This window comes from Petaurus breviceps, unplaced genomic scaffold, assembly GCF_028583685.1.
Source record: "Petaurus breviceps papuanus isolate PSGF00001 unplaced genomic scaffold, PetGlider_PUasm1.0 90849, whole genome shotgun sequence".
Lineage (NCBI taxonomy): Eukaryota > Metazoa > Chordata > Mammalia > Diprotodontia > Petauridae > Petaurus > Petaurus breviceps.
The window spans coordinates 18712475-18726756 of NW_027187361.1; the positions used below are offsets into that span (position 1 = coordinate 18712475).

General features: G+C 38.2%; 1 protein-coding gene across 1 annotated transcript in view; it reads left to right on the plus strand.

The window, feature by feature from the left end:
* The window catches only part of OCA2 (OCA2 melanosomal transmembrane protein), a 539713-nt gene that overhangs the window by 346444 nt on the left and 178987 nt on the right, over nucleotides 1–14282 (plus strand). The window lies entirely within an intron of this gene.

Consider the following 14282-nt stretch of genomic DNA (forward strand, 5'->3'; position numbering starts at 1 on the left):
TTGAAGATCATTTCTGTGTATTATTTGAGAAACTTTAAAAGAATTCAGGTGAAAATGAAAGAACTCAAGAAAGAAGGAAAGGGGGAAGGTGGAGGGATATTTTGCTTCTCTGAACATGTAACCTTAGGAAGTTCATTGTTATAGTCTTGATGTCAATTTTCTCAAAAACTATTTATAGTCTGGCATTTAGGGTGCATTTCTGAGTTTGAGCCAAATTCTTAGTTTATTTCATTTTATTTTTTAATTTGCTTCTCTTCTTGGAGACCATAGGGTAAGTAATTAGTGACATCAGCAGCAGACATTCTAAATTAAGGGTAATTTAATTGTGAAGTTTCGAGAAGGGCAAAAAAAGATTTTATTGCCTATGTGTCTCTGGACAAGTCACTTAACTCCTCTGATCCCCAGTTTTCTCATGTGTTAAATAGGGGGTTTGGATTATATGTCTCAGCTTGGTTCTAACTTTATATGCTATGATCTTAAAACAGGGCCCTTTTGTAGGGCCCCCATGCAGTTTGCAGCTTATCAGAAACCTTAGGAATAGGAACCTTTTTTTGATAACCTTTAATACGATTATTTTCCCTCTGAGATTATCTCCACTTTATCCTACATTTCTCATTTGAAAAGTGATTTTCCTGTTGTTCCTCCACTCCCAGTGGAGAGGTTGTTCCTTGAGAGCAGGAACTGCATTTAATTTAAAAATTTTTTTGCCTTTTTTTGTATGCCTAGCACTTGGCACAGTGTTTGATGCCTAATTGGTGCTTAACAAATGGTTCTTGACTTGAGTAGAAGTAGTAGTATTAATATGCCACTGGATTTGTTGAAAGTGATCCTGAAAGTGATTGATTTCTGCATGGAACACATGAAACAGATGCCTGGGAGATGTTCAGCCACTTGGCTTATTCATTCTAGAAATATATAAATCAGAATATGCAAGTTAAATATTGAGTAAGTGGAAGGTAACCTTTGGAGGGGATGGCACCAGTCGTGGTCTTGGGAGAAATGGGCAAGACCTACTGAAAGAGGAGGCATTTGAGGTGAGTCTTAAAGGAAACAAAAGTCAGGGATTATGAAAGTCAGAGTTTGGGAAAGAGAATGTTCTACTAGAATAACCCTTTCAAAGGCAAAAGATGGAAATGGGAGGAACAGGAAGCAGGTTAGAATGGGAAAATTGTATAGTGTGTGGAGGGGAGTGGAATGTTAGAAGACTGGAAAAGCACAAAGAGGCCATATTGTAAGTAGGTTTAAATGCCAAACAAAGCACTTTATGTTTAGTCCTGGCAGTACCAGGGAGCCACTGGGGTTTTTCAAACAAGGGTGGGGGCATGTGGTTAGATATCACTTTGGCAGCTGAGTGGAGAATTGCTTGAGGTGGAGAGGGACATGAGGTAGCAAGACCACTTAGAAGGCTATCTATGGCAATAGTCCAAGTGAGAGGTAAAGAACACTAGAAATATGTGGCTGGCTATGTCAGTGAAGAGAAGGGGACTTATTAAAGAGAAACAGGAGAGAAAAAAGTTACAAATTTGGCAACTGATTGAATATGTAGGATGGATAAAAGAAAGGAGTCAAGGGAGGCACTGGTGTTGGGAATTTGAGTGATTACAAGGATCATGATGTGTTCAAGAGAAGTTTGGATGGGTAAGGAGTTTGGAATGAGTTCTGTTTTGGATCTGCTGTGTTTGAGATGTCTATGGGACATTCAATTTGAAATGTCTAATAGGGAGTTGGTGATCCAGAACCAACTGTTAGAAGACAGACTAGGAGTGGATAAGTAGATTTGGGAATCATCTGCATGGAGATGATAATTGGATCTATGGGAGCTGAAGAGATAAGCAAGTAAGAAAGTATACTGAGAAAAGAGGGCTGGGGAAAGAGCTGTGTGGAGTCGTCACAGTGAGGATGGCAACACCAGGATCCAGAGAAAAAGGCTGAGAAACAGCAGTCAGACAGGAACCGAAGTAGACAGCAGAGTGTGATAGTAATGGAATAGCTACACGGAGTCACTAAAATTCAGACAAGTATGGTGGAGGAGGTGATCAAGTGTGAGATGCTGCAGAAAGTCAAGAAGGGTGACACCTGAGAAAAGACAATTAGCTTTAGCAATTAGGAGATCATTAGTAACAGGAGAGAGCAATTTCAGTTGAATGAAGAGGTCAGAAACTAGACTGCCTAGGTTTTAAAGCAGAATTCTTACCCATTTTTGTTGTTGTGCTGGTACATGGATCGCTTTGGCAGTCTGGTAAAATCTATGGACCTTTCCTCTGAATAATGTTTTTTTTTCTTCTTTAAATATAAAGTGAAATAAACAGAATTGCAACAGAAACTAATTCTATTGAAATATACTTATCAAGATCATTTCAAAAAAAATGTCATAGGCCCAAAGTCAAGAAACCAAGATCCAGATCAGGGGTGGGGAACCTGCAAATTTAAAGCCACATGGGGTCCTCTAGGTCCTCAAGTGTGGCCCTTTGACTGAATCCAAACTTCACAGAACAAATTGACTTAAAAAAAAGGATTTGTTCTGTAAAACTTGGATTCAATCAAAAGGCTGCACCCAAGGATCTAGAAGGTCACACGTGGACTCCAGGTGGAAGGTTCCCCACCTCATCTAGGTCAAGCCACTCCTTTTTTCTCCCAGGTGATCCAAATGAAGTCTGTAGCAGTTTAATGACTTGCCTCAGGTCACAAAGCTAGTAAGCAGCAGAACAGAGATCTAAACCCACATCCAAGTAATTTCAAAACCCGCCCTCTTTCTACTGCACTAATAACAGTATGTGTTATAGTCCTGGGATTTGAAAGAGAGAGACTGAAACTCTTTCCAAGATAAGTATATAGGTATGAGTATATAAGGACATAATAGTAAGTTGGAGGGGGAAAAAAGTGTTGGGGAGGGTGACATCCACAGCAGAGATTGGAAATTAAGGGTTATTCAATCGTGAAGTTTTGAGCACTATGCTAGGCTATAAGAAGGGCAAAGAAAGATTTTATTACCTATGTGTCTCTGGAAAAGTGTCTTAACTTCTCTGTGCACAGTTGGAAGGGGAAATTGATGAAGAAATTTGGACACCCCACTTTTCCAGGACCACATCCAAAGACAACAGAGTTTAGTTTTACTACCTTGTGCCTTTGATTCCTCATTGGCATACTCTGGTGCATGTGTGAATATTCATTTGTCAGTATCTGCAGAGGATCTTAAACAAAGACTTTTGGTAAATTACAAGTTTTTATTGTTATAAACATGTCTTTAGGCAAGGTTTGATAAGAAGGGGTTTTAAAAAATTATTTGCTTTGACTTTTGTTATTCATCGGTTTATGACTCTGATATTTGGATGAATGGATGCTTCTATTTAGTTTGTCTCTTTTTAAAGGAGGCTGATAATGGCTATAAAAACATTAGAACTACTTCTATTAGAAATACTCCTGTTTCTTTGAGATACCCAATTCAATAATTTTTGTTGTTGAGTTGTTTTAGCCTCTTTATGACACCATTTCAGGGGTTTTCTTGGGCAAAGATAAGGTTACCATTTTTCTCCAGCCCATTTTATGGAAGAGGAATGGAGACAAACAAAGTGACTTGGCCAGAGCCAAATGGTTAGTAAGTGTCTGAGGCTAGATTTAAACTCAGGAAGAGGAAGGAGCCTGCCTGACTCCAAGCCCAGTGCCCCCATTCACTTCACTACCTAGCTGCCCATTCAAGAATCAGAGATTTTGTTAGAACTGTTATGTAAGAGGTAACAGCAGGGATGAAAGAAAACTCCTTCCAGAATATTCTCAAATAGGTAAGCTATAAATGAAGAAAATGGAGTCAGGTCTGGTTCAAAATGAAGCTCCTCTAAGGGAGCCACCTGCTGGCTCCTGTCTCTGCAATTCTTCAGAATCCAAAGAATGTAAGTGCCAAGTGGAGGGTTTTAACATAGGCCATTTTGTACAACCAAGACCCTGACCAAAGTATGATGATACTAAATGCTTGATGGTTGGGCCCATTTTGGAAACAGCTGCTCCAGGATTTATGAGTAGTGAAGTCCCCCCCCCCATTCTCAACATCTTTCCCACCTGGTGTATTCAGTCAACAGATTGCATACCCTGCTAGAGCAGATGCAGAGTTATACTTGGTGATAATTCTGTATTCCCTCTGCTGGCAGCCATCCTTTCTACTGGCTGAGTAGTTTGAGTTTACTCTGACCTTTTTAAAATAGTACTTATTCTGAAATACCATCTCCTGATTAAATTATGGTTAAATTCCTAGTCAGCCTTCCAAAGATGTGGTTATTCTGTGTCAAATTTCCATGTGTATGAAGAAGGAGGGAGCCGGACTGACTGAAAACCACTTTGTTTCCTCCTTTCCTAAATCAGCAAAGTCTTTTGGAAATAAGTCTAAATGAAAGTAAATATAGGATCCTAATAGTCACTTAGATTGGAATATAATAATAATAATAAACTGACTTGGACTAGAATATAATAATATTTGATGTATATTTACATATGGTGCTTTAAAGTTTGTGAAATGCTTCTGTGATAATGATATGTAAAATAATAATTGAGATGATGAATATGTAAGAGTGAATAGAAAAATACCCTGGAGATTAAATCAAAGCTATTCTTCAGTATTTCAGATTAATTTTCCGCATCTTGACCATATATGGTTTTAGGCATCCCACCAAATACAACTTTCCATGCTGAATTTATATAAGGGTTTGGAATAACTCGGGAGGCAGGAATCTCTATTAAAAACCCATTTCCTTGGGCATGTATAGTAGCTTGAGTGACAGGCTCTTTGACTTACACGTGGCAGAGCAGGTGTCTAGAGTTGGTTTTTATGTTTTCTGTCAAATGGGAGGATATCATCCTAGAAGGACAGAATATATTACCTGCAGTAAGACCTAAGAATTCATCGTGGTCATGTCTTGGGCAGTTATTGGCAGGGGAGACTGTGTTTTCTTTTTATAAATGTTCATCCAAAGCAGGTTTGGAAATAGTTTTAGGAGTCGTACTTGTCCTATTCCCAGTTCTATATGTTGCATCTCAATATATGCCTACCCTATACATGGCCTTAAGGCATATTCAGAGACACATACATCTACTTGCCTATCACTTTCATGGGAACTGACAAGCTTGGAAGCAGGAGTCCTACCAAGGCAGGTGTAGAGTGGTAATCAATGAGCAGAGATATGTTGTTCAGTTGTTTCAGTCATGAATGACTCTTCAAGACCTCATTTTTTGTGTTTTCTTGGCAAAGATACTGGAGTGGTTTGCTATTTCCTTTTCCAATTCATTTTACAAATGAGAAACTGAGGCAAATAGGGTTAAGTGAGTTGTCCAGGGTCATGTAGCTAGTGTCTGAGGCTGGATTTGAACTCAGGAGGATATCTTCTGATTCCAAGCCCAATATTCTATCTACTCTACCACCTAGTTGCCCCAATGAACAGGGATAGTGGGCTTTAATTGGGGGTAGATGGGCACTTTCACAAGGATAATAGCTAGCCAGTATTCAGACAACTTTTTGAGGTTTGCAAAGCCCTTTACATGTATTCTCTAATTTGGACTTTTATAACAGCCTGAGTTAACTGATATGATTATCCCCATTTACAGATGAGGAAACTGAGACTGGGAGAGCTTAAGTAGGTTGCCCAGAGTTACACAGTTATCTAGGAACTAGGACTCTTTATAAGAGTGAATGTCAAGGGATATTTGACCTAGGTGTTGAGGATAATTTTGGACAGCCATAGGAAAGGACAGAAGTGTCTGGGCTTCCCAGAAAAATAAAGTTAGATAGTGACAATGCGAGTGCACATTGTGTTTTCTTTTTTGTTTTTTTGTAGGGCAGTTGTGGTTAATTGACTTGCCCAAAGTCACACAGCTAGTTTTGGTGTTAAGTGTCTGAGGTCGGATTTGAACTCAGGTCCTCCTGACTCCAGGGCCAGTGTGCCACCTAGCCGCCCAGATAGTTTTCAAAAAGCTTTGACTTTTTTGTTATTCTTGTTAGATCTTTTATCCCATGGAGAAGATTACCCTAAGAAGTAAATCCCTTCTTTAACATCTATAATATGATTATTTAGCTTTTCTCTGAACACTCTTAAGTTCAGGGATTGTCTATTTGTCTTGCCTGCTCCTTCAATTTAGGAACATCTTATTGTTGAAGCTATTTCTTTTGTAATGAGTTGAAATCCACTTCCATGTAATTGACAGTGATGGTGATGAAGATGATGCATTTGTGAAGCACTTCAAGTTTTGCAAATTGCTTTACATATGTCATCTCAAGTGATCCTCACAAGAACTCTGCAAGGAAGATGATAATATTATGCCCATTTTATAGAGGAGGAACTTGTGACTGAGAGAGGATAAGTGACTTGCCCAGGGTCACACAGCTAATACGTATCTGTGGTAGGATTCTAACTCAAGTTCTCCTAATTCCAAGTCCTGCATTCTATCCACTGTGTCAGTTACCTACCAACAGACGCATAAACTTTTAGGACTTTTAGCTACCAGCCACCCATGATCACCCAACTTACTGGTAGCCACGTCTCACCTAGAACCATGTGTCTTTCCCTCCAGCCTAGTTCTTTTTGTTATGGGATCATGGACACTCAGAGTTGAGAAAGACCTTAGAGGACATTAAGGTCAACTATTCAGGGCAGCTAGGTGATACAGGGTCCACAGACTCTGGAGTCAGGAGAACTTGAGTTCAAATCTGGCCTCAGACACACTTGACACACTTATTAGCTGTGTGACTTTGGGCAAGTCGCTTAACCCCAATTGTCTTGTCTTCCCCCCTTCCAAAAAAAAAGAAAAAAGACCAACTTTTCCATAGCACAAATAACCCATATAATGTCCCTACATAGTGGTCATTAAAATAAGAAGCTTCTGCTTGAAGATCCCCCAAACCTCTTCTCCCCTTCCTATTGTGATTCTTAGTTCCCTCTGTCTTCTTTTTCATCACTTTGTTTTGATACCCCACAGGGTTGGCCCCTGAGTTATCTTTAAATTCTTACTCATTTTTATGTCACCCTAAATCCCCACATATTTTATAGATTAGAATCTTTTTATTTTTACTAGAGGAAGAAAGAGGCTACACTTTGTGAATTTTTTTTTTGTTTATTGCCAGACAGGGCCCTTAGGCTACTATCTGTGTGATGTGATTTCAGAGAAAATTACTTCCAAGCCTATTTGATACTAGAAATTTTTTCAACAGAATACAAAGCTTTTCTTTCTGCATTGAGAAAGAGGCTTAAAATGCCATTATCTCTGCTTAAGGTAACACTTGGGCTTAAATTTATACCATGTTGTATGTAATTGACTGTCTAAGAACTTTTCCTAGAGTCAGAAGGAGGACAAAGGCTAGAGAATGGGTAGGTATCTTGAAGAAGGAATGAAGATGGACAAGGAACTGATGTGGTGTTTGCCTAATTGGTCATTGAGCCTAGTGACGTTTTATAGCTAAAGAAATTTGGTTACTGATTTGCTATTGGGTTGCATTCAAGTATATAGTGCCCACCAATGAAAGTATAATGATATAAAGCTTAGCTGATAATATTGTAAATTCATTTACTGAAAGAAAAGGACTTTTTTTTCCCCAAGCAGAAAGAGGACCAAAATGGCAAAACCCTTAGCTAGTGCTTGGGCCGAAATTTACACTAAGCTGTATTTAGTTGACTGACTCAACACGTTTCCCAAAAGGAACAAAGGCTAGAAAATGATGCCGGCATTTTGAAGAAGAGATGAAGAGGGACAAGAAATCGGCATTGCTCTAGATAAAAATCGACTGATTTACAGTTTTGCTCAGGAACGTTTTATAGATAGAAACTGTTGCTAATATACTCTTGGGGTGCATTAAATGAAATATAATGCACCAAGAAATATAGCCCTGTTGTACTCTATCCTGTTTGGACTTCATGCAGAGCATTGTATCCATTTCCTGATGCCACATTTTAGAGGGGATATTGACATTCAGAGGAGACGTTCACAAAAGCCCTAATCTCAGCTTCATGACTTGGATAGGATCCTGGGTTTTTAAAGAGTATGCCAGGGGAACAAACTCAGGCAGATTCTATCAAGCTGGAAAGGCATTGAATGTGGTCCCAGTGACAGATTGCATCTTCTGTCCCAGGTTTCAGACAATCTCATTGTCAGTATGTTGGTCACTATTTGATGAATTCTTTGACTATGAAAACCCATGAAACAAAGGAAAGTAAATATCTCTCAGCTCTATGCAATTCCTCTATGCTTCCACATTGATAATTGTGAAGTGATGGAAGACAGAGGGAACTAAGAATCACAAGGTTTTTAGGCCATCAATAAATATTCAACCACAGATCTTCTAATTATATAAAAAAAAATCAAGGCACTGACAAGATAATGAATGAACTGGACCCTATCAATGTTGAGATTCTCACTGTGAATGAAACCAGAAGACATGAGGAAGTAAGAATTAAATGAACAGATACTTCAGAGGTTCTCCATGCATAGACAATTAAAACAGTTGAAAGATTTATTTTCAATGTGCAGCCAAAAGATATTGAGTTATAATTCTATGAGATACTTTGTTACCTGGACTTGTAGTGCTTTTGATGGAAATGACAGAAAAAGACTACCATGAATTTAATTGCAATCTAGGCATCCAAATTGGTGGCATATCATGAAGAGCTATATAAATTCTATGAAGTGCTTAACAAGATGCTGCAAACCCAGTCAAAATATACTTTGATATTCAGTGACTTCAGTGTGAAGATGGGCACAGGGACCAATGGTGAAAAAAATGTTGGGAACTATGGTTTGGAATTAATAAATGAAAAGAAGCCAAAGGATTCTAGATTATTCAAAGGAGTCTCGTCCATATAACTTGAATATCACCTTACAGAAGATGGTCAGAAATTGAAGGCTGTGACAAGCATTGAACAGTATCTCCTTTAAGATGAAATAGGTTACATTGGAATATTCAGGGGATAGATGACCATGGAAAGTCAGATGTGTGTATGGAAGTCAGACCATAGATCAATCAAAGCAGAAGTCAAAATGATCACCAAGGCAGTGAAAGATAAAGATAAGTAGGAACCACTGTGCATGATTATCCTGATTGTGTTTCCACAATATTCAAATTGTTTCTTCCTGGCTGCTTGTAATATTCTCTCCTTGATCTGGGAATTTCAGAGCCTGGCTGTAATATTCCTAGGAGTTTCATTTTTGGGGATCTTTTTCAGGAGGTGATCAGCAGATTCTTTCAAGCTCCATTTTGCCCTCTGGTTCTAAAACATTGGGGAAGTTTTCCTTAAGAATTTCTTGGAGGATGATTTCTAGGTTCTTTCTTTGATCATGGCTTTCAGGTGGTCAAAAATGTTTAAATTTTCTCTCCTGGATGTATTTTCCAGGTCAGTGGTTTTTCCCATGAGATATTTCACATTGCCTTCTATTCTTTCATTTGTTTGGATTTGTTTAATAGCATCTTGATTTCTCATAAAGTTATTAGCTTCCATTTGCTTCAATCTAATTCTAAGGAATGATTCTCCTCGGTGAGCTTTTGAGATTCTTTTTCCATCTGGCAAATTCAGCTTTTTAAGGCATTCTTCTCCTCATTGCCTTTTTGAGCCTCTTTTGACATTTGAGTCAGTCTGTTTTCTAAGGTGTTATTTTCCTCAGTCAGGTTGTTGACTCTCATTTCATAATTTTCTTGCATTGTTCTCATTTCTTTTCCCAATTTTTCCTCCACTTCTCTTATTTGCTTCTTAAGGTCCTTTATGGCCTGTAACCCACTCGTATTTTCCTTTGATGTTTTTGGTGCAGGAGTTCTGACTTCACTGTCTTCCTCCTGTTCCATGCTTTGATCCTTTTTTTGTCCCCAAAATAGGAGTCTAATGTTGGGCTCTTCTGTTTGCTTTGTTTCCTTTGCCTGGGCATGTTGCCACTCAATTACTTGACTTTTGGGCTTTTTGCCACAGTAGAACTCTGCCACCAGAGAGGGGAGTTTTCATCCCAAACACTTGGGTTTTCTCAGCTGATGGAGGTATTAGAGAGGTGCCCTCTCTGAGGTCTCCCCATGCTCTGGCAAGCTGGACACACACCCCAGGACTTCCACCCTAGACTGCAATCCAGATCTAAGCAGGTTAAAGCAAGAGTGGTTACCCCTCAGACTGGTTGCTTGGTCCTACACTCTGCAGGCCAGGAGCTGAAGCTGCCATGTGGCAGCAGAGGCTGCACTGCAGCCCTCAGTGGCTTCTCTCACCAGGGGCAAAAGCCGAGGCACTCCCAACTACTGGGCCCCAAAGTCCATACTTCACTGACCTCTCACTTTGTCCTTGGTATGTATGTGTTGATAAATCTGGAAATGGACACAGCTGCTGCTGATCTGGAGTCCCTCTGGCTGGGGGCTGGTCAGGTCCACCCTGGGGCTAAAGCCATGGTGTGGGGCTTGGATCAGCTCCCAGAGCACTGTGCTGGCTGATTCCTGCCAGGCTGTCCTCAGTGGGAGGTTAGCTTCTCTGTGTCATTTTGTGGGTTCTGTAGCTCCAAAGTTTGTTTAGAGTCCCCTTTTACATGAATTGGGGAAGGTGGAAGCAGGGAGCTGCAGGAGGATCTGCTTCTACTCCACCATCTTGACTCTGCCCCCAAATTACCCAGATGACCCAATCTGAAAAGCAATGAAAGATCAGTTTCAAGCTACTGTATAAAAATATGGAAATAAAACAAATAATTGAAAAAAAATCAGAGATTGTGTTAGTAATAAAAAAGTGGATGAATGAATAATAAAATACATATTCAATCTACTATTTGCCAGCACTCTGTTGAGTGCCAAAGGTACAGATACAAGGAATCAAGTCAACCCTGATCCTTAAGGAGCTTACCTTCTAATGGGGAGAATAAACAGATAAAGCAAAACTAGAAAGGGAAGGGAGTGGTTCATACATGGGAACATAGATTGGAAAATGTGTTTTCATGGTTCTTAGCAAGAAAAGGGGAAGGGTCACATACCAGAGCCTTGGATTTCAAGGGAAGTAACCTAAGAATCTCCATGGGAGTGGAATAAAGAGGATGGCTAAGATACAAGCAGCCTGGTTTGGAAATGGTCATCTATATATATGATTGAGTGGGAATTGGTAACTACCAATCCTTATGCAACTTTCTCATCTACAAAATTTTTATGAGCATAATCTATCACATCATGATAATCCTTAAAAATATGAAAAATAGGCATGTTTTTATAATTTTATATATTAGAATTCTATTAAAATTATTTTGTATATTAAAAGATTATTTCAGATACAAAATTACCTGAAAAGATATAGAGAATACAAGATCTTATTGTGTTTACTGTTAAAAACAAAAGGTTAATAAAGGTAACACACTTTCCTCCAATAAGGTCCTCCTAAACAATATATGTTTAGATTATACAAGATTCCTTCAGGAATACAAAACAGGAGTAACTTTGTTCTATGATCCCCTATCAATACCAAGGAATAGGGTTTGTTTATGCCTACAATGTTTGCCATTTTCATAGGAGTTATCCTGTACAGCGTTCAAATCAGAGAGGGACTCCACATAGATAACTTGGTCCTCAAGACGGTTTTGTTTACAGATGAAATACTGTTGATTTAATTGGGTCCTAATCTCCTTGCCCATTTCTATAGAGCCTCCTCAGTGAAATACACTTAGTTTTTTTTTAAAGAGACTGCTTTTTTTTTAAAAAAAACAATTCTAATAGTAAGAAACCCAAAACCTCAAAATGAATGTAGAAAGGTATTGTTTTGGCCATCATATTTAAGTAGTTGAAAAATCTTGACTGGGAACCAGTTATTCTAGGCTAGAATTTCAGTTTAAGATTACATTATAATTCCTGGAAGCTCTCAATAGCTCCTACCATACACTGATTCTATGGGATTCCTCAAGGAATTAGATTCAGAAAAAGAAATATTCCCAACCAACTAACTCAGAGCTCCACTGGCTGAAGAAACCACCAGCATGTGAAAGGAAGCTTTGTAATGATATCTACTGGTAGTATGTTTTGCTTGTTGATTCCTATGGGCTGGTGGCTTCAATTCTGTTGCCAAGGTAGGGAAACACATTTTTTTTTCTTTATCAGTTGTCAGAAGCATACATTGTATTGCCAGGGCAGGCTGCCTTTCTGCTGTGTTCAGACACAAAAATAGGCATGTTTTTGATGATGCTCTACCATTCCCATGATCAACAGCTTGGGAGCTTACCACCATAGTTAATGAAAATCACACCTCTCTGTATACTCCATCAAGTCTTGAGCTCAGGACCTATTAAAGGAGGCATTCCTTTAGCTTCCTCAAATTCAATGTAAATAAAACGCAAGCTCAGTATTTTTTTCCTTTTATGCCACTCTTTCATATCACTTCTAGAATATGTTTTATACACTTGTATTCCTTCCTTTCCTATTCTATATTTTGGCTGTTGAAATTCTATGCATCTTTCAGGATTTCACTCAAACACCACTTCACCTATGAAACCTGAACTGATGGACCCTGTTGGTAACAACTTTCTTCCTCAGACTTCATGTTGTATTTTATGGAGTTCTGGATCATAAAATCTAAGTGTTAAAAAGTACATTAACAATCCTTTAGCACAATATGTTTGATCAGAAATCCTTTCAATTGTATGTCTCAGAAATGATGAGTTGCCAGTATTTACATGAAGATTCCAGTAAGGAGGAACTCATTCTCTCACAAGGCAACCATTATTACTTTTGAGTACCTTCAATTTTAGAAGTTTTCTCTTTCAGGGGGTTCTACATCTGTCTCCATGAAATTTTCAGTCATTGTTCCAAGTTCTGATAGTTGGAACCAAGCAGAATAAATATTCTTCTTCCATGTCATAACCCTTCAGATACATGAAGACAGCTATCATCTGTCCTCTAAGTTTTCTAGTTCTTACTTTTTTTTCAGGCTAATATTTCCCAGTTCCTTTGGCTGATACTTACATAGTATTTTCTCCAGGTCTCTTACTTCTAGTTGCCTACTTCTGGAGAGAGAAGTTATCCAGCTTATCCACATCCTTCATAAAACATGGTGCCTAAAACTTAACACTATTCCATTTACTCTGGTATAAGTATGGGAGCATTATTATTTCTCTCATTATGGAGTCTTTGGTTCCCACTGCAACTGAGGACAACATAGGCTTTTTTGGGGCTACTATTTTATAGAGTTTATAGACTTTGAAGTCTACTAAAATTCTACTAAAATTCTCAGATTTCCTTTTTACTGAAATTCTTTCCTAGCTCTGTTTCCCCCAGCCCAATCCTATACTTTCAAAGTTGAATTTTTGTACCCATATGGAAGGTCATATTTATCTCTCTTGATTTTTCTATATTAGAATCAGCTTGTCAAACTCGCTTTGTTTTTAATAGCCAATAAATATAATTAGTAAATAAAAATGAATAAATATTTTGAAGTTAGATTAATTACTCATGCAACACTTGCATGCAGTTTGCATCAGTCTTGGGTGATGCCCATTGCTTAACTGAATTTCAAATTTCTTGCCCCCTTTGCCCATTACAGTCTTACTCATTTTCTTACACAGGATCTTTTTGTTTCCTTTTAATTTTTATTGACATCTTTTGTTTTGATGTAACCTACGCTTTTTCTTTTAAATTTAATTTCATTTTCCCAGTGAACAAAAATTCACCTTGTCTCCCTTCCATTTCCCTTCCCCATTGAAAAAGAAATGTGCACGCACTGCTCATGTATAAAAGCATATGTCTCAGTCTTCACCTTGAGTTCATCACTTCCATATTAGGAGATAGGTAGTATGTTTTATCATGAGTCCTTGTAAAATGAAGCATGAGCAGCTTTCCAAAGGACTGATGCTGTGAACAGCTTTAATGTCCTGATCACATAGTATAGTGAACTCTATTTAGCAGTAGACTAAAGCAAAACATTCACAGAAATCAAAGTACAGCATTCACAATATTATAACATAGCAACTTATCATGAGAGTGGCCACGTAGTTTTACAATCCTCAGGAATTGTGATTGGCCATTGTGTTGATCAGAGTTCTTAAGTCTTTGAAAGTTGTTTGTCTTTATAATATTGTTATTGCATATATTGTTCTCCTGGTTCTGTTCATTCCACTCTATATCAGTTCATACAAGTATTTCCTGATACCATTCCCTGAGTCATTTCTTATAGCAAAATAGTATTCCATTATGTTCATATAAGAGAATTTGCCACCTTGATTTTTGTGATGTAGATCTTCAGAATTGTTTTTCTTTCTTTTCTCTAATGATTAGTGATTTGGAACACTTTTTATATTTTTATTGATTGATTGAATTTCTT